This window comes from Ambystoma mexicanum, chromosome 11 (genome assembly GCF_040938575.1).
Source record: "Ambystoma mexicanum isolate Mex_15411 chromosome 11, UKY_AmexF1_1, whole genome shotgun sequence".
NCBI lineage: Eukaryota > Metazoa > Chordata > Amphibia > Caudata > Ambystomatidae > Ambystoma > Ambystoma mexicanum.
In genome coordinates, this window is record NC_090934.1 from 438,228,114 (window position 1) to 438,249,765 (window position 21,652).

Genomic DNA, 21,652 nt, shown 5'->3' on the forward strand with positions numbered 1-21,652 from the left:
AACAATTTGCAAATGGATCCTCCAAGAAGACCTACCCATTTCATTCAGTCATGCTCTACTTTGCAGAGCTTGAGAGAAGACACTTTTGTTTTCGGAGCTTAGCATGTAAAATTGCAATGGCATCTGCAATGGCCATCCCTCCTCCCAAGGGGGCACCACCACCTGCAGAACCTGGACAGGGGAACAGGGGCCCTGCAGCAGATGATATACAGGACAAGAAGAAGAGGATTATGTAGTGGAGGAAATTCCTACTATGTTGGGTTGCAGGAGTCGTGGGTGCAGAGTTGTGGAGGAGTGTTAAAGGCTCAGGCTTCCTGCTTGCACTGCACTGAGTGCAAAGTTGTACTCCGTCACCACAAAAGGAGCAGTACACCTTTGGCACTACCTCCATGTGCTGCCACACCTGCACCTTCCACCTGGCTGCCCTGAGAAAGGCAATTCCCTACTCAGGAAGTAGAATAACTTTGGCTACAAAACCCTCTTTAACCATTCCTATCACCACTCAGGACATCACAGTGGGGCAAATGATTCATCCTGCCATCTCACAGGCCATACCGGAGGCTTTTGGCTGATACCTTTTGCATTCAGCAGTACTTTGTATACACTGTGACACAATAATCTGCAGAGAAGAGGGAATCAGAAGTGCTTTAGAGGTGACAATGAAGGTGCATGAGAAGGATTTCCTCCACCCTTAGTTTTTTTAACAGTCCCTACATCTTCCTTTTGTCCACCTGTCCCTCCCTTGTGGTGGTTGGTGCCCATTACCTCTTTTCCACCCTATCTCCTTTCCTCCATCTTTCAAATAATTCCCTAAAAAAAGGTTTCATGGAGAACCACCCTTCAAAGTTAAAAAATAGACTGAGAAAAAAATATTCTTGTAGATTCCACTCTTTATCTTTATACTTAAAGTAGTAAACCTATATAGGAATATCTAAAATTTTCATTAGCATTAAGTTGTATGCTAATGTAAATTGTAGTGAGTTTGTAAAGCAAAGGAAACTAAAGATGACAATGATAGATTTCTGTTCCAACCCCTTTTCTCTGCAACACAAAATATAAATATAAAGTGTAATGTGCATATAAGGTGTTTAGCCATTTTGCAGGTCTTTTATACTTACTACTCATGTTATACTATCATAAAAGAATTACTCACCCACCTTCCCTGCAATCATATCATCCACCGACAGTAAGTATGTCTCCAAACTTCATGGAGATTTAAAGGGGCGGGGGGTTAACCTCAATTATCTTTTTTTCTTGCTACCATGTTGGCTCTTAAAAGAACCTTTTTTATGAACTGCATCTACAAACAAATGTTGTATTGCAGAGTTTCCTTATTTGTTTTTCATACCTTTTTCAAAAACTGATATAAAGCATTTTATTTCTTTTTTCGGAGGGGTTTGTGTACGATATCTATTAACAAATGCTGCACTGCATATTTTACTTCTTTGTTTTTCATAACTTTTACAAAAACTGTTTCAAAGCATTTTCAATATTGCACCTAACAATCTAATTTCTAACGTCTGCATTCCATGTTTTCAAAAATATTCACTCCATCATGTTTTATGTTCTCATTGTGGAGAGATGCCATTCCTACAGCTTGTAAAAAAAACACTTACCGCTTTTTTAACATTCCGCAAGCTTTTTCAATTTGTGGACAAACAAGTTTGATCTTTTCCACATTTGCCTTGGCGCTATCTGTGAAAAAAATAATCACTGTAGCTGGAAACAATTCCCTTAGTCTTCTAAAGGTATCTTTCATTTCATACTGCAAAGATAGTCCAGTAACTTATCCTAAACTGCTGCCTCCACAATATAATATTATTATATTTGGATGTTTAAAACGCACCATATTTTCACACAACAGTAATAATGCCTTCCATTTCAATTCACACACTCCATACCATAACAACTCTACTCCTTCAAATCCAAGATTTTCAGAGATGCCAAGGTGCTCTGTAAATACCTTCAACCAATGAATCTATCAATCTTCTTACACCCACACAGTCTGATTCTTCATAACCATGCTTTTAGCCTTCACACAAACAATGAAACACTCCCTACCCTGTGCTCCTGTACATTTCAACTCCCCCCTAAACATGAACCTGACTAATTTGTTTGTTTTTGTTTGTTTTGTTAACAAACACCTTTTTTTAAAACTTGCTTTGCTTTTATTTACAGTAGTACATCTTCCCTTCCAGGTTTCTTACAGGAACGTTCTTAATGCATTCCTAACATTGTCTGCCTAGATTCTTCCATTTGTGGACTGAAAAAGTTTGGACATCTCTATGATGCCTATGATTCATTTCAGAAAACATAATCTTTGCAGCAGGAAATAGTTCCATTAGGCTTTTGAAAAAATCATTCAGGGCAAATTGAAAATACACTGCAGTCACATATACCAAACTGTTCCCTTCACAATGCACAATTATAATGTCTATTGTAACAGTTTAAAAAAAAAAAAATCCTGTATAAATAATGTTTCCCAATGACCCAACGACTATTTAATGTCAGTACAACAACAGTGTATCATACACTAATGTTGTACCAAACATAGTACATAGAATGTACTGTTTACGAGGGTCAAAAAAAAGTAAATGTATATATAAAATTCTATGAAATTAAAGCTCTTAAACTATCCTGCTTTACAAATTATAATGTTTTTTCTGCACAAAAAATGAATCAGAACCTCCAGCTTCATCACTATGCAACTAAGTAAGCATACCAACTATAAATAAATACATATTCCAAAATCACTATCCGCAATTGTACTACAATCATAAATACTATGTACATTACAATCATATAATTCCAACATATTACAAACACTTTATACTCCCACTACATTACCTATAATTACTACACACATATTACTACTGTGGTTGTTGTGGCCAGTGGACAGATTCTTGGGGCCCTGGCCTACGGCGATGCGCCCAAGATTCTGGCCACTGGCTACAACCCTTAGAATAGAATTAAACCATATAACAAGTACGTACAATAGACCTTCAAATATCAAAACTCTCCCTGAACCACCTGCCATCCAAAATAATGTCTGCAGAGACCAAAATTGACAGCGGACTCTGCAGCATCTACAAACACTTTTTTTACCTAGAAAAACAGCTCCATATCATCTTCATTGCACTCCCATACCCTTTTTATGCCCTCTTTCAGCCATCAAATAACCTTCAAATGTGTTTCCAAAATGCTCATTCACGGCCTCGTCCATAGACTAGCGGACTGTCCGCACAGCATACAGCACCTGCACCCACTTTTTCACCTGCAAAAATAGCTCAAAATCACCTTTATTCCATCCCCCCAACCTTTCCAGCACTTTTTCACCTGCAAGAATAGCTCAAAATCACCTTTATTCCACCCCCACCCTTTCCAGCACTTTTTTCAGCAAACAAATAACCCCAAACATGTTTTCCAAACATTACTGTGCTATCCACTGACACTTGTGGCTGTCCACAGATAGAACATGGTGGCCGTTTCCAAAAATATGACTCCCCTCACGCTTTTCACCATCCAATCAATGGGCGCATATGATGTCCTTGGAAATCAAGGTGGCCCCTGATTGGCCCAGGGCCGTGTCTTCGGACTGAATATGGAAGTGTGCCTGTGGACCGAACCCAGGTTTCACACAGTTTTTGGTCATAGGCTGTGCAACAGAGGGTACAAAGTTGAGGTGGCTTTAGCTGAATTTCAGGGGTTTTGTTGTGTTAAGTTCTCACCTTAACATTCCTCCAACTAAGGTTTTGCTATTCTACGTATGTTTAGAACGCTTCCAGACCACTAGCATGGTCTTCGGCCATGGTCAATGGTGCCCACTTTCCATTTTAAAATGCTACCAGGCCACTAGCCATGGCCTTCGGATTGCAGGATTTGAGAACTCACAATGTTTTTAGTCAATGCACAATGAGACTACATTATTTGCCATGTACCACATACTTTGGTTAACTAGTGTGCTCTAAGCGGGACACCCCTTTCCTGCACCACCATTTTGCCACACGCCGATAGGGCGCAGCCATTCTGGTGCACCCTTTTTGGCACGAAAGCCAGTCCGGCACCTTTATTTTGGCGCAAGGGATGCTTGGACATGGCTGAACTTGCAATAACATTTAAACGCCCTCATGCCAAATAAGATCACAGGACTGCACTGCAACAGACCTCACCACCTCCCAGTTGTGTTGCTTTTCTTTTAATTAAATTAGTTAAATAAAAAAATAAAAAATTCCAAGATTCACAAAGACAATCTCTATCCCCAACTGTACATATTGAAATTATGATGTTGTCAGCAAAATTGGATAAACTTACTAATGAATTAAGGAACTTTCAAATTATGTTAAAAATCATGTTATTAAAAATGTTGATTATCACTGTCCTTCTTGCACCTGGCTCCTTTTTCCCCAGCAATCATCCCCATCAAATTCCCAAAATATAAATGAAAGATGCTTCCTCCACTGATCATTATTGCACAGAAATTCCAAATTCTCCAATTTTTGTTTCCCATTCTGATACCCCATCCCTTTCATAAACACATTTATTTTTTATACTATAAATATCTTGTATATTGTTCTGTCATATTTTTGTTTTAAAAGCCCAAATAATAGTCGGTGGACAACACGACTGCCCAGGGACACCTCCATTTTGAGGATGGACACCCTGGACTGCACCTGCCCCTCCGTCTCAGTGGTTGGAGCCCTTTGCCTCCCTTAGCTTACCATGCTTCTCCTAAAAAAGAAAACTGAAAATAGCTAAACAATATACAAAATCACGCACACCAGAAAAAAGTTCCTTTAGGAGCCACCTCTCACAGTTAAAAAGTAGAACTGAACAGAAAATCATAGGACCCTTTGCAGCGTGTATAGTCTGTGGTTGTCACAATGCTCTCTGATTGGTCCACGGGGGTGTCTGCGAAAGTTATAAGCCATCCAAAAACTGGTCTTTATATGAATTGAGCAACTTAACAATAACTACAGTACTGCTACCGCAAGCCCTGTAATATATTTATAATTGGTCGAAAAATAATCAAATACACTTTAGAAATTACAATATTTTAAATGCATTCATCAAAAAAGTTTTCATGTCACAACATGTCAGCAGATCACAGAGAATAGCTGAACAAATCAAAGTAAGCCCGCATTCATTAAGCTACATCTTACAAAGTAAGGGAAGAAGGCTCAGTCTTAGAAAGTACAATATCTTGAATAGAAATAAGGCAAAGTGTAGTCGATATTCTGGCAGGTCAAAGTTGTATGAGAAACTTACTATTCTTAGTGGTTTTCACTTCCACTTGCTTGTTGCAGCATTCAAAGTAAACCTATTTAGCCTAAACATTGGCAACAGTGAACAGCAAAACATAGACATACAATACATTGCAGACAATTCCACTGCAATTGTAGGTATGTCGCATCCTATCTCACCAAAGCTGAGAAAACAGAACTGAAAGATCTCTGATTTGACATGTCATCTGACAAAACACTTTCACAGAAATGCTACTGCTTCAGTATAAAAATGCTGTCCCATAGGGAATGCAGGTGCTATAAAACTGCAGACCGTTTAACAGGTACAGCCTTATATGGCACATCTGAAAACATTGTCTGGGTAAACCTGGGTCCAGCTTCATCCTGAAAAAGAGTATTCAAATCCTGCCAAGAGGTAGAAACAATAGCCACAAAGGATCAAAACAGCCAAGACAGTTTAAAAAAATATTTTAATTGACACATACTACCCAAACAGAAGTACTGCTTTGGAAAACATGTGCCTGTACTACATAGCTCAAAACTACTACTACAAAAAAAATGTCAACAACGGGCAAATATTAATTCTCAACTTCTGAAGGAAGCCTTGTGAAACTTACCAAACCCAGTCTAATTAATCTTACAAAGTTATCATTTAAATCTCTGCAACATACATAACGTTATTAAATGGACCTATTGCAATCGTTTAAACATTGGAGAAAAAAGGATGAATTATTAGGTGACTATGACTAATTTGAAGCTGCATTCAAAGCAAATGAAAGCAGTATAACAAATGTCAATTTCAACAATACAAAGACATGTAGACAATCAAGCCCAACAAGAGGAAGAAATTGAAGCTCAACTAGATAAAGACTCTTGAGGGCAGTCCATCTTCCCTTACAGGAAGCCAAGAAACACTTGTATAAATGCTCATTTTAAATGAAGCCGCTTTAGCCATGACTCAGGTAGAAAATACAAGCTGAAGAAGACTTGTCAGTGCTGAAATCACAACTAAATGATGGAAAACAGCATTTATCGAGAGGTCACTGAAGAAATTGAACAAGGTTTTAAACATGAAACTAAAACTTATATCTGTAAACATTATAAACCTCTGCTCCTGTTTGTAAGTGGTGAAGTTGGTTCAGGTAAAACATTCTTAATTAAAATAGTCAGGAAATGTCTACAAAACTTAACAAACAACAACCTTTAGGCTGTTTTAACAGCCCCTACAGGTTTAGCTGCCTACAACAGAGGAGGTGCTACCTTATACTGACTGCTGCTCCTCCCAGTAGAACACTAAAACAAATTAGAATAATACACATTATCAGCAGAAGCTGCTACTGAAGTACGGAGCATTCTGAAACTATTGAAATTACTCCTAATAGATGAAGTAAGCATGGTTTCCAACCTCATGATGGCTTTAATTCTCCTCAGAAGGCAAGAAGTCCTAAAAACTGACTACAAAAAACTGTTTAGAGGAAAACACGTTACTGTTTTCAGATACCTTCTACAGTTAGCACAAGTAAAGGGTCAACCTTTTTTCAAAACATTAGGACACAAACAATGCCACAATATGCTTGGCAGCACTGGAAATGTTAATCTCTGGCAACATTTTCACTACAGAGAATTAACTCAAAACATCTGTCAGTATGCAGACCCCACTTATGCTAACGTTTTAAAAAACATTAGACTGGTCTCCTTACTAAAGATACAATATCCATCTGATACAATGGACTAATCCATGAGCTATATGGGCAAAACACATTTGCTCCTGATGTCATGCAACAATAAACTCAACACGTTTATAAATGCATGTCCTTAATGCCAACACTTGCAAGCTGTAGTCAATTGAATGATACATTTGAAAAAGAAATGCAACCAATACTGCATATCAGCTCCACAGACAAACTAGAAGTGCACAACAATACACTCCCTATATGTCAACAAGCAAAAGCATGAATGAATACCTTAGAAAAATCTATCTCCAACACAGATGAATTGGAAACAATATTAACTTTGTGTCTAAATTGCAGAGTAATTCTAAAACAGAACCTTGATAAAGAACAAGGTTTAGTCAATGGAGCAATGGGTGCAGTTGTTGGCTTACAAACATATATGCATGGCAACAACATTCAGTTTGTCAACATCCACTTTAACAAACTTGCAGAAGTTAAAGGTATTGGCAGCACAATAGCACATTTCCTTCCTTTCAAAGACATGTATGTATGCAGAGAACAATTCTCTCTGTCCCATGCATATGCTGGCTCTATTCACAAATCATAAGGTCTAACCCTAGATCATGCATTGATTGACATTGGCAGCACAGGATTTAATGAAGGTATGAGTTACATAGCACTTTCACATCTGCATACACTCAATAGTCTATTCATCGGTAGCTTTGATGCAAACAAGGTCAACGCTGACATTCCTTCCATCCTATAATACAAAAGGCTACCTGCACTCTACACCCCATCTAGATATGTACCCTGTACCTAAGAAAAACCTTAACCCATAAAACAAATATAAACAGAACCTATAACAGATCTCAATGCTGCTAAAGACACAACTATCAACTGTTACACCATTAAATAATACAAACACAAAACTGTCTAGTACAAACTCAACTGCACATCATCAGAAGACAAAAAGGCAAATGTCTCTTCTCAAAAAACAACTGCAGGCTCATCAAATGATGCAGAGGCATAACTCTCTGGTCCATTTAAATTCAACAACGCAACTGGAGTAAATGTCTATGCTAATGTAACAATACATCTTTTCTTCCAATTGCCACCAATTATTCACAACATTTACATAAACAGTTCAGACCAGTTGTGTTTGCAAATGCTTGTCCATCATAGAGATGCCACAAATCATCTCGGCAGCACTTACAGTTTCTCAGTTATAAGGCAAGAATTGGACTAATGTGCAGGAATGATAAAATGTACCATGAACACACAAGGAGATCCTCAAGAATTCCGAATGTACTTACTACAAGTACTGGAAACCCAAAACATCCCTATGAATGAAATATTCCAGATTTCATACACGTGGAAACATACAGGCACTCTCTGCCACCATTTTCACAAGAGCAGATCCCTAATGAACGATGTGTATATCTATCCATACCAAATTGTGAATCCATTCAATTTCACCAGCTTCTGCAGAATGCAAATCATGGCATATTATGCCCTTATCTGCAATTCAGACAATCATTCCACAATACAAATAAACTCACATAGCCAATGTATAATAATAATGCTTCTAAGATACAATGCAGATGGTACTAAAAATGACTCACTAGCTTTACTCACTGCCAAGTATCCACTGGCAAGAAGCATTCACAACAGTAGGCACAACATACCACACTGCGCCACAACCACTTCAGGGCACTATACATATGTAATAAAAAAAGTGGTGGGATTGAATGTAACAGCACCTTTGTTAGCCCAAAACATAGGTTACCAGCAAATCTAACAAATGCCTGCTTAATATTCCTTTAACCCAAATTTACCCACTGAACTGTAACACAATGAACAGTTAAAATAAGGAAACATGTATCTAACTACATCCATTACATCCATAATATTACAATAGTACTTTTAAAGTACTTCAGAAATAACCCTTCATTGCAATACAATTCAAATACAACATCACAATTCTTGTTACTACAAAACTTTTTCTAAAGGCTAATGTAGTTAGAATACGCCAACAGTTATATAACTACTTTAAACATTCCCTTAATGACAACAGACTTCAAACAAACATACTATCACACTTACAGTCACATCATTTTACTCGTTCCTTTAAATTCTGTATGGATTTTATTTTCCCCATATGACCCGATGATTATTTAATGTCAATACAACAACCGTGTATATTACACTTATGTTGGTCATGGAATTCATATGTTGTACCAAACAAAGTACATAGAATGTACTATTTATGAGGTTCAAAAAAAGTAAATGTATATGTAACATTGTATGCAATTAAAACTTTTCATCTATCCTGCTTAACCCATTATACTGTTTTTTTTTCTCCACAGAATTTAACCAGAGATTCCAACTTCATTACTGTATGCAACTAAGTAACCATACCAAGTATAAACAAATATATATTCCATAAGCACTATTCTCAATTGTACTGCTCACAAATTGATAATGAAATTGATATTGATATTTAATTTGTATCGTGCTCCCTCCTACACAAGTGTTTCAGAGCGTGACGAGGCAAGGGAGGAGAAAAAGGGAGAACAACAACAAGAATCATACAAGGCACAGTGACATTGAAAACATGCAAGTGCAAGGGAAAGGGAAGGGGGAACTCCAGGGGGGAGGGAAGAAGTGGAAAGTGCTGAGCAAAGGAATAAAAAACAATAACGTTGGTAGTGCAGCCAGCAAGTGGCAAGTGCTAGGTTTAAGGCACAAACAAGGGGTGTCTGATAAGTGCAGAAAAAGGGGGTGATTGTAGGGTTAACGATACAGACCCAAGTGCGAGTTTGGCCAGGAGGCATTGCGGGTGCGTGGCAGGGTGAGCAAGTACCTAGGCCTAAAATCAGAAGGTAACCAGGTACACAATGCCAAAGCAGAACAGATCGGCAGGGGAGAGGAGGAGTGAAGCAGAAGCAAAGAGGAAGGTCTTTAGGTGCTTCCGGAACCAGAGTTGGTTCTCTTCAAGTCTCAGAGTGGCACAGAGGCTGTTCCAGGGGGCAGCCCTAGCTGAAGACAGAGATATACCCCTAGCTCATTTCTTTGAGAAACGACTGACCCTGAGGGAGTTGGAGGTGGAGGAGCAAAGAGCTTGAGACGGAAGGTATTTACAGAGGGAGACTTGAAGGTATTTTGGACCCAGGACCTAGAAATCCTTGTGTACAATACAAAGAGTCTTGAATTTAATCATTGCAGCCACTGGGACCCAATGAAGAGATTTCAGGGATGGATAGATATGATCTCAGGGCTTGAGGCCAAGTACAAGTCTTGCAGTCCTGTTCTGGATGAATTGCAAAGGGTGGAGAGTAGAAGTAGGTAGATTTGGAAAGCGGCTGTTGCAATAATCCAACCTAGAGAGAACCAGGGCTCGTGAGACAGTGAGCTTCTGGGGTAAGGAGAGGAAAGGCAGAATACCTATGAGGAGGTGCAGTAGGAAGTTTGACATTTTAGAGACATCACAGATGTGGGCAGAAAAGATAAGCGTGGAGTCGAAGATGACCCTGAGGTTCTTAGCCTTGCAGGTGGGGTTAGGAGGAGGGCCAAGAGAGGCCGGCCAGAGGGTGAGAGGAAAAGAGGTTGAAGGTGTGCCCATGAAGAGGATCTCTGTCTTGTTGGCATTTAGGCAGAGTTGTTGGCGGCAAACCACTCCTGAATAGCAGACAGGCAATCAGAGATGGGAGAAGGAAAAGAGGTGGATGAGGGGAGCCTGAAAATGAGTTGAGTGTCATCCGTATAGCACTGAAAATTGGAGCAGAAAACAGCAATGCGATGGCCGAGAGTTGGCAGATATTGGTTGAAAAGCCAGGGTGAGAGGTTAGACCCCTGGGGAACACTGCAAATAGAGAGGGAGATAGTGCAAAGGAAGGACCCAAGCTGGACGAATGTAAGTGATTTGCCTGTGGCTGAAACTACCGCGGGCAAAATGTTTGCATGAGAAAGGTGCAAACTACCAAAAGTTTGCACCTTTCTCATGCGAACACACATACATTCTCACACCCACACACGCAACACACCCATAACACCTCCCACCCTCAGCACACCCCCACCCACACCCCCAAGATAAACAAACCCCACTTACCTTCATCTTCACGCTGGTTCCTGCGGCACCAGTTCCCTTTCACTTCAGTGATCGGGAACTGGCGCTGCAGGGTCCTTTTTTTTCTTTTTTTTAACAGAAGGCTACGGGGGTTTCCCCCGCAGACCCCGCTCACTATACCATAAAGTATAGTGAGTGGTGCGATGCGGGGAATACCCCTGCAACCCCTGTTTTTGTTTTTTAAATGGAAGGCTGCGGGGTGTCCCCCGCAGCCCCTGCTCACCATATCATGAAGTGTAGCGAGTGGGGCGAAGAGGAGGACACACCCGCAGCCCCTGTTTTTTTTTTACAATGCTACCACCAAAAGGTTTGAACTTTTGGTGTAGCATTTCTAGAACTTTTGGTTGTTGCAGCCATTTTTTTTCGGCACAATCATCCTAAACCAGTTGAACCTGGGAGGGTCAATCAGAGAGGAAAGTCAGCCAGGCCAGAGCCTGATCAGTGATACCCAGGTTGTCACAGAGACAGTTGAGCAAGATGGTATGGTTGACCCTGTCAAAGGCAGAGTAGAGATCAAGTAGGATGAGGACAGAGGGGATGTTAGAGTCAAGGTTTGAGAGCAGATCTTCACAGATGTTCAGGAGAGCAGTTTCCATGTGTCTGGCAGCTCTAAAGCCAGAATGAGGCAAACAACAAAATCAGAGTGAAGGTTAAGCTGTGAGATGGACAGTTTCCCAGGAGTTTGCTCAGGAAAGGAGTGAAGGAGATCAGGTGATAGTTTGCAGAGCAGGAACAGTCCACTGTGGGTTTCTTGAGAGGAGAGCGCACAAGAGAGTGCTACAGAGGGGAGGGGAAAGATTGTGAGGCAAAAGAGAGGTTTCAGAAATAGGGCAGGGCAGGAGAAAGGGCGCAAATGTGGTCCTTGATGGTTTTGGAGGAACAGGGAAGAACCTGTTTTGACAAGACTTTCAAAGATCAGACTTGTCTAGAGACCTCATCATGGGAGAAAAGAGGAAAGGACGAAAGAGGGTGGGGGTGTGGCTGCAGGAGGTCCAGAGTTCGCATAAGGAGAAGAGAGAAGAGGGGGAGGGGACAAGAGGATGGACAGGATGTCCTGGGTTTTTGAGATGAAGTGAGAGGCAAGGGCTGTGCAAAGGCCCTGGGAGGTGACAGGAGAGGAAGGGACTATGGCAGGGTTGGTCAGCTCCTTACAGATTTTGAAGAGTTCGGCCGATTTGTTAGATGCCACAGAAACACAGGCTTGCATGTGGTCTATCTTCTTAGTATGGACAGAGAGTCAGTATTGCCTTTGGAGCAGGTGGCAGACCAGTTTGCCAGAGGATGAACAAGAAGCCCTTAATTTCCTCTCAGCCACCCTGCACTTAGATTTAAGGGTAGCTAGGTCAGAGTTGTACCATGAATTGCACTTGAATTTTGGGCTTCAAATGGATCCTCATGACAGGGGCAAGAGCATCAAGAGTATCAGAAATAGTAGAGTAGAGCTTGGAAAGGGCTGTGTCAGGATGTGAGTCAGCCAGAGGCGGAGGGGGGGAGAGATAGTTGTGGTGAAAGCCTCAACTGACAGAAGCTTCATGGGATGGATATCTGAGAAGGTAGATGGCAGTGTTGGAGTTAGCTTGGCCTGGGGGGTAGAGAGGGAGAGATGGGAGGAAAGAAGGGAGTGATCGCTTCAGGAGAGAGGAGTGGTGAAAGCAATGGAGAAGGGGAGGTCAGAGGAGATCACAACATCAAGCGTGTGCCCTGCAGAGTGAGTCGGGCCAGAGGGGAGGGTAGAATGAGAGAGGGAATCGCTGAGGTCACGGAAGAGTACAGAGGAGGAATAGGGAGAGTCAAGATGGATGTTGAGGTCACCAAGATAGAGGAGTTGAGTGGTTGAGGCCAGGAGGCAGGAGGAGAGGTCCACCCATTCAGAGAGAAATTAGGTGATCTGACCAGGTGGCCGATAGATAATATGCATGGTAAGAGAGTGGCCAGGAGAGAGAGAAAGCCTGCAGACAAGACATTCAAAAGAGGAGTATGTCTGCGTCGGAACGATAGAGGCAGGAATGCACTCTGGGAAGATCAGGGCTACACCCCCTGCAGACCAGTTGGATCTGGGTGTAGAGAGGATCGTGTAGCCATCAGGGAAGAGAGTGTCAAGGCTCGTGACAGAGCTGGCGGTGAACCATGTCCCAGTGAGACCAAGGACATCGAGGTCAAGTTCTTCCAGGAGGTGGCTGATGTCAGAGGAGTGTTTGACAGCAGAACGAGAGCTGAGAATACCATATACAGTTCAATTATATCATTCCACCATATTACAAACACTTTACACTGCCACTACATTAGCTTTAATTACTATACACATATTACTACTGTGGTGGTTGTGGGCAGTGGCCAGATTATTGGGGGCATGGCCTACAGTAATTCCTCCAACAATCTGGACACTGGCCTCAACAACCACAATAAAATTAAACCACATAACAAGTATGTACAATACACCTTCAAATAACAAAACTTGCCCTGAACCCTCTGCAATTGAAGCAATGTCAGTGGACACCATAATTGACTGCAGACTGGCATTTGAAAACCCTTTTTCAATTATAAAAAAAAGTTTCATATAATCTTTAATCTCCTCCCCTACCCTTTCTATGCCCTATTTCAGCATCATATGACATCAAATGTGTTTTCCAAGCTGTTCCTCTACAGCGCTATCCGCGTACTACTGTGTGTCAGTGGACAAGGCGGCACCCGCACCCACTTTTTTCAGCTAGAAAATCAGCTTCACATCATCTTTCTACCACTCACCTACTCTTTCCAGTCCCTCTTTCAGCCACCAAATAACCCCAAATGTGTTTTCCAGACTTTTTCCACCCCACACTTTCTGCCGACACTGGCCTTTGTCTGCAGATCCAACAAGGCGACGTTCTGGGAAATATGATGATTCTCAAGCTTTTCACCATCCAATCAGCGGGTGCGTACGATGTCCGCAGATGTCACGTTGCTCTCTGATTGGTCCACGGGTATGTCCACGAAGGTTATAAGCCACCCAAAAACTGCTCTTCCTATGAATTGATCAACTTAATCATAACTACAGGACTGCTTCCGTAAGCCCTGTAATATATTTATCATTGTTTGACAAACAATCAAATAAACTTTACAAAATTACAATATTTTAAATGCATTCATCAAAAAGGTTTCCATGTCACAGCATATCAGCAGATCACAGCGCATAGCTAAAAACATCAAAGTAAGCCTGCATTCATTGAGCTACACCTTACAAAGTAAGGGAAGACGGCTCAGTCTTAGAAAGTACTGTATAATGGGTAAACATAAGGTAAAATGTAGTCAATATTCTGGTAGGTCAAAGTTGCATGAGAAACTTAATGTTCGTACTGGTTCCTGCTTCCACTTGCTAGTTGCAGCTTTCAAAGTAAACCTATTAACCTAAACATTGGCAACGGTGAAGAGCAAAATGTATTCCTTTTCCATATTAGATAGAATAATATGCTGAAAGTTGGTTTAAGTGGTAAAAAAAGATTGTTCCATAGTTCTTTTTTTCTAAATTCAAAATATTGCCTTCATCCTTCAATGTATTCAAAGTAACATTTCTTTTTCAAAAACCAAGATTCCAAACCAATCTTCCACAGCTCGGCCTTCACATATTTTGCCCCATCAACTTGGTACCCAACATCATTTTGTGACAGATATTTCACTAATCCCTGTGAAAGTTTGTCTGCCAGGTTAGACCCCCCACTAGAAAACCATGTAATTAATGGTTTTGACCAAATATAATTGCATAAATGAAGCTGCCCCAAGTTCAGCATGAAGGACAATAATCAGGGCACTCTTAAATCCCTCCTCAAGCAATCATACTCACAATGGGGATTGAGTGAAAGTTTTTGAAACTCCAACCACCTGCACCTTGGGAAGCCATTTCTACACGTTTAGACTGATGGTTAGCCATTGAGATGGCATCAACAGGCAGACTCCCTAGTTTTTGAGCAAAATGGGAAAAAGCGTTGCTGGACTGCTTCATGCAAACAGCTTTCATTTGCACATGGGCATTCAATTGCAATGTACTTGCATAAAGAAGTGTCCATGTATACATTAGAGGTTACCTATTCAAGCTTATGTGTTTTTTAATATTGAATAAGATAGCACCTTTCTTGCCCTCACGGCCATCAGCTTAGACTTATAGAATATAGAAATATTTGTAGACAGAGCCTTTCTGGACAAAAACATTGTGTAGACATCAACCAGTTTCTGAAGGGCTTTAGGGGTGCAAGCAAGTAGCACTGCACCAGCTACGTAAATTGAAACAGAATATGGTTGTTCAGAGATATTATTGCACTTAAATAATTTCCTATTTTCGATAGCTTCTTTTGCAAAGAATACACACCACCAATTTGTTTCTCCAAAGGTGCTTCCTTCTTGGGAAAAGACTGATATTAATAAAAACAAATATTTTTCGTGAGCACCAAGGCAATCCTCATTTTTGTGTTTTGTGTGCTAGCTACTGATTAGTTGTTAGTGCTGCTGAATGTGTGTATTTGTTACGGTATGCATGAACACTAACACCAAAAATATAAAATATGAAATACAGTTGTTAACCCTGCATCCTAGTCCTTGCGTCCCTCACAAGGTCTGTCAGAACCCCTACAGATAGCCCAGTCACTACCCTCATTTTCTACACCTCACCCCATAAGAACAATAAACACTCAGTGTGATGGCCACATGCCTGCATGATACACATGATGACAATAAAAGTCTCCAAATACCCTGCCCTTCACCAGAAAAGAGGGCTGCCTCTGTCATTCTGATCTGATTCTAAGTGTAACCATTCAACACTCTTCACCTCCCCCCACCCCGTTCATGATATATGTGTGTTTTCTGTGGTCATGATGCTGTCAGTAACAGCTGTGGTGGCTCTAGCAAACAGCCCAACTCTCACCAACAGAGATAAAGAAGCATAGAGTATGGTCATTTGTGTGGTATTCAATGTTTACATTAATAATTGTCTTCCTTGCATAGGTATAATCCAACCAAGCTATCACATCACATCATTGCCATATTACATTATACCTAGATTGTACATCATTGACAGTTTCAAGTATACCCACTTAGCCCATCATGACCAGTGTATGCCATGCATACTTATCCAATTACTTTAGAGGCACTTAGCAGATTGTTGTAGTGTGTCCTTAACAAGATGACCAGCAGCCACATATATAAAAGTGACACTTGTATATTAATAAGTTACACGATCAGAATAGTATAGCTCCAAACGATGACAGGAAACACACATAAGTAAGGGACATTTCCACTGGCACACCCTCTAACTCCAGCTGCTTCTCTCCAACTATAATTACAGGAACACTCAGCAGGTCACACAAACACAGGATTCCATACCTAGAACATTTCTGCCATCACCAGGCAAGCAGGGAAGACAAAGCAAGAAAAACGCAAATCACAACACATCACCCCATTATGATAACACAGACAACTGAAGCACACTTAAAATATATTCAGGGAACCAAGTGGTAGCACAGTATAGAACCATACACTCAAAGACAGCCCAACCAACCATACCAACCAGAACTCCTCTATATGAATCACGGTCCCCACCTTCACCAGTGCACAGTCAATGGTCAACATGCTTCAAAGAAATGAGCATCACACTACCCATGACTAGTACCCTCAGAGCGCCTTTACCCCCGCACAGAGCACAATCCCCGCAGGATGAGCAGTACAAACACTGCACCCTGCTACCCTCCATGCCCTTCATGCCAAAGCAAAACTGAGTACTGACAAGAGGTTGGCAAACCTCACACCAAAGGAATCACAGACATCATGAAAAAGCAAAACAGTCCACACGAAGCCAACCAAACTCAGCAACTTACTGTCAGGCAACCACCCTACAGAAATCAAGGATACACATACACATGGAACCATCAATACAGGATCTGACGATGCACAAATAGCCACCTGCATCAGGGCTGCTATTCCACAACCAAGAGTCACATCACTAGCTATACACATCCACTGTGCAAGTAGTTGAACCTCACATGACACAGCCACCTGACTCTCTATCTCCGCTGCAGGAGAAATGCAAATGTTGTTCAACACCAAATTGAAATGCACACGGGGAGTGGCACCTAGTTAGTGCATAACCCCCAAGTAATAGAACACCACCAATATGGCATGCAATAACCAGTACAATTCACACTAAAGTCGCCCCCTCCCGGTGCCCATGGTTTGCTAGGCCACAGAAACACTTACACAGTGGTCATACATCGGTCCCATAACCTACAACATTGACATGCAGCGTCCCACCAACCCAAGAAGTTACAAGTAGGTAATCATAGTAATAAGTAACTCTAACTACAAGTAATTAGAACTTACAAGCTCCATAGTCCAAGCTAACTTTTGGTCAAAGTTTTTTTTTCTTGTAGGAGAAAGGCATGTTGAACTCCAAAAAATATTAGAATCACAATTAGCACCATCTCACAAAATACATATGTTCCCCATTAGCCTTAGCTGTAAACAGAGGCCACTGCAATAAGCCTAGCTCATGCAACCAAAAGGTACTCCTCACATCACAACAAACTACAAACATCACTGTACACTACTAATAACTTCAGTCAACAATTCTCTATAAGAGAGGCCAGCCTTACTCATAACCATCACACTCAAAAATCAGATGTGACATCATAATTGCAGCAGATCCTATCATCTATTTTTTTTTCTCAAAAGCTCAATCGTACACATATTGACCAGCTCACATAATAGTAAAGTAGTTATCACAAAATGGGAGGCCGCATTGCTAAAGTTTGCCAGGTCTCTCTCAGACATTAATGATGTTCCTCATCCTCACAACAGTCCCTCAACATTGTGCACAGGGCCCGGAGGATACTTCTGGGACAACGTGCTTTTCTTGGAAGCAACCCAACGCAGAGCAACATAGGTTTGAATCACGGTCCTATGCTAAGAGACTGGTGGTCTCTGGTATTAAGCGCACTATAAAAGATGAATTAATTAATTAACACTTCAATATGGAATTCCAAGTTTTTGTGCGTTCATTGGCAATGATAGACTTCGCAAAACAGGTAACTTGTTCCATCCGGCTGCAGAATGGGTTGGCTGTGGAGCCCGACACTGCACTAAAACTTCATAATTGCCAAAATGTCACCTTCCCAAATGTAAGCAAACCAGAACAGAAAAGTACTTGCAAGACGGCGCAGTATCCTGACGTGCTGCCATGCATGGGGAAATGTGTTGACCTGTGCAACAGGGTGTCCTCCTACCAGGAGTGTTGCTAGGTCTAGAAAAGATCTGGGGCTACGCTTATGTTGGGCATGTCAGCACTCGAGGCTAGGTAGTCTTTTAGTGGCAGCACCTGAGCTTCTATACGGGGCTAGACCCAACATTCCTGGGCCTATAGCCCCCTCAGGCCCCTCTAACAACGCATCGGCCCCCTAGCAATGTACTGCATCTCCATATACATGTTACAGAACGTATCCCAGTTGCCTCCAAAGCCACAGTAGGCAAGTCTGAGAGATGTTTCTGACAACACCTGCCCTTGAGAAGTTTTTTATGGGCAGGTACAATGTTTCTTGAAATACTGGCGTAGTTACCCAATTTTCCCTCAGTGTTGTAGCTTTGACTTGCTTTAGTGGAATTTAAATTACTACTTTTGACTAGTTTCACACAAACGCAGAGGCAGGATTTTCATGAGTGGGAAGCACAGGCCACATGACCTCATAGGGCTTTATTTTTACACAGGCACCAATTGAAGTACAAATCTGCTCAAGGAAACTGATTTAACATCAAGAGAATTCTACCCCTGCATTTAGGGTGATGACACAAACTGAACCTTTGTGCCTGCATTGCTATAGGAATAATCAACTGGTGCTTGCCTTTGCTCTGAAGCAACAAAGATATGTACTCAAGATTTAACTTTAGAACTAACATCTGCACAAGTGTGGTCTCTGTGCCAACCCTTGCCTTTGTGAACTAAAATGCACTTCCACCTGCTGCTAGAAAAATGCCTGGTCTCGGGGTGAGTGCTGGTGAAAATGGTGGTGTGTTTCCACTTGTTTTGGTGTAATGGGCCTGTTTGTTAAATGGGTCTGTGAAGGATTGTCCAGCCTATATGCTACCACAATAGCCATTCATCCTGCTGCTGGCGAAGTACCTAGGGTTAAGAGTCATCTTTGGAGCATTGATTTATGTTTTCACTGGTCTTAGTTGAGTCCTTAGCAAAACAGAAAGGTGATAGCTGGAAGGTTTTGAATTAAGCATAACCATGAGCAAAGCTCTGGGCAACCCTCCAGACCATCGTTTTTCAGCCTGCCAAGCCATTACAGAAGGGGAAAAACCATATGCCAATCAGGTTTGGTCCTACCCCAAAAGGGGCAGCCCAGCCCGAACTGCTAGGTCACATCCCTTCTGCACAAGACCACAAGTATCCCCAGACAAGTTTCAGCCTTGTTGGCCGTCATCAGTGAGGAGTAGCTTGGGTCTCTAGGCCCGGCAGACTCGGGACCCACGTCTGGGCATACCCGTCCCACTCGGGGTGACTTTAGCAAAACAGAAATGTGATGGCTGGAAGGTTTTGAATTAATCATAACCACGGGCAAAGCTCTGGGCAACCCTCCAGACCATCGTATTTTAGCCTGCCAAGCCATTACAGAAGGGGAAAAACCATATGCAAATCAGGCTTGGTCCTATCCCAAAAGGGGCAGTCCGAACTAAGCTGCACCTCACTGAGGAGGCCCAACAAGGCCGAAACATGTCTGGGGTTGCTTGTGTTTCCGTGCAGAGGGGACCTGGCCTAGCAGTTTGGGCTGGGCTGCTACCATTGGTGACAGTACCAGACTGATTTGCATATGGCTGGACCCCTTTTGCAATGGCGCAGACAGGCTAAAAAACGGTGGTGTGGAAGGTTGCCCAGAGCAACGCCAATGGTACAGATTCATTCAAAACCTTCCACCCATCACTTTTGTGGTCACAGTTTGTCTCACTATTGAGTCCTCCCTTTGTTTTATAAATGTTTCTTTTGCACAGAAAGTGTGCGACTGCCGTGTTCGACTGAGGAGCTGCACCTTAAGAATCTATTTATACTTGAAAGAGGCACGCAGGAGCCTGGTGTAAGAATCCAGTCACCCTCCAGTCAAACGAGAGGCAGACAGGAGGTGGACTCAGATTACCGGATCGAGTATGGACAATGCAGACAGTGCATACAGTGCAGAGACTTCCACTCAGCGGGCCAGTGCGAGAACTCTAAGAAGCGCGAAAGAGATGGTGCAACACTCAGCTCTCACAGCATAGCCGGCGAACACGGTAAGCTGGTCTCCCCTGGTTCAAACGTGGAGTCAGATGTTACAAGGAACCTCCTATCCCACTCCCCTATGACTCTGACCCGTCTGCCCACCTACCTGTGCTCCCCCAATGGAGCCGTGTTTCGACCCAGAGGTCTTTTGTCTCTGTGTACCCTGCTGTGAGAAGAGTGGATCCTGCCAATGGGGGTGGAAGTGGCTGAGGTGATTACTACGTTAGATGGTACTGATGTTACCAGGGGTGCGACGAAGGTGCCTAGGCAGGGCACAGTGGAGACTGCAGAACTCATAGTGGGAGTGGATGCGGGAGGGAAGGTGGCTGAGCAAAATCCCCCCAGGGGAACTGCCTGACACATGGAAGGAGGGGTCAGTGGAGATGGATTGCTTGACTCTGGTGCCCTTAAAGACTAATACAATTGCACACGGGCAAATCCATGCGGAAGACTCTAACGACAAACAAGAGCTACAGTCTCCAAAGCAAATACAGCAATCCCTATTATTCTCGCTAGGAGAACAAGAATCAGAGTTAGAGACGCCTTGGGCGGATGCAAGCTTAAGCATTGGAGAAACAGCAGAAATAGAAAACAGAAGCAGAAATGTGAAACTAGCCGGTGGGCCCCTACTCGCTACCATGCCACCCTCCCTTGAGGACCCATCCCAAGTGGAGGTCTTGGAAGTGTTGAACCTGATAGAGGGGAGTACGAGGAAGAGCTGGCCCACTGAGGTGGGCGACCTGACTGATGTGGACATTTTAGAAGGAATGGGCAGTGGAGCTGTTGTGGATGGCAACATGTGTTGGAGTGAGGGTTTGACATTGAATCATATTACCAGCTTCGGCAGTAGTGGAGTGTTAGGATTAGCCTTCCCTTCTAGGGTTTGTAAGGGAAGGAGGTGTTAGGATTAATCTTTCCTTCCATGGTTTGTAAGGGAAGGAGGTGTTAGGATTAGTCTTCCTTTCTATGGTTCACCTTCTGAATGCTGTATGTATGTGGTGATATCATTTGTGGAATGCATGAGCTAGCTTGGAGTGTTTGTGTAGGAATGGGTTCTAACCCAGCGAGTTGATCTAAGGAAGCCTGGGTGGTGGGAGCCAGTGGGTTTCTCTCATTATTTCCTCCTATCTCCTTATGGACTTGATGAGACCTGATTTGTACCTGTAACTGAAGAATCTGAAATTCTGCAAAACTGTTTGAAGATGCATGGCGTGCATGTAACCAGTGTGAAGTGTGTGTGCGCTGACTTGTTGTGGCTATTCTAGTGACTCTGTGGAGTCATTGTGTAGGTGACTAGTGGTAGTCTAGTCAAGTGGCTCAGAGGAGTCTTGATAGTGATTTG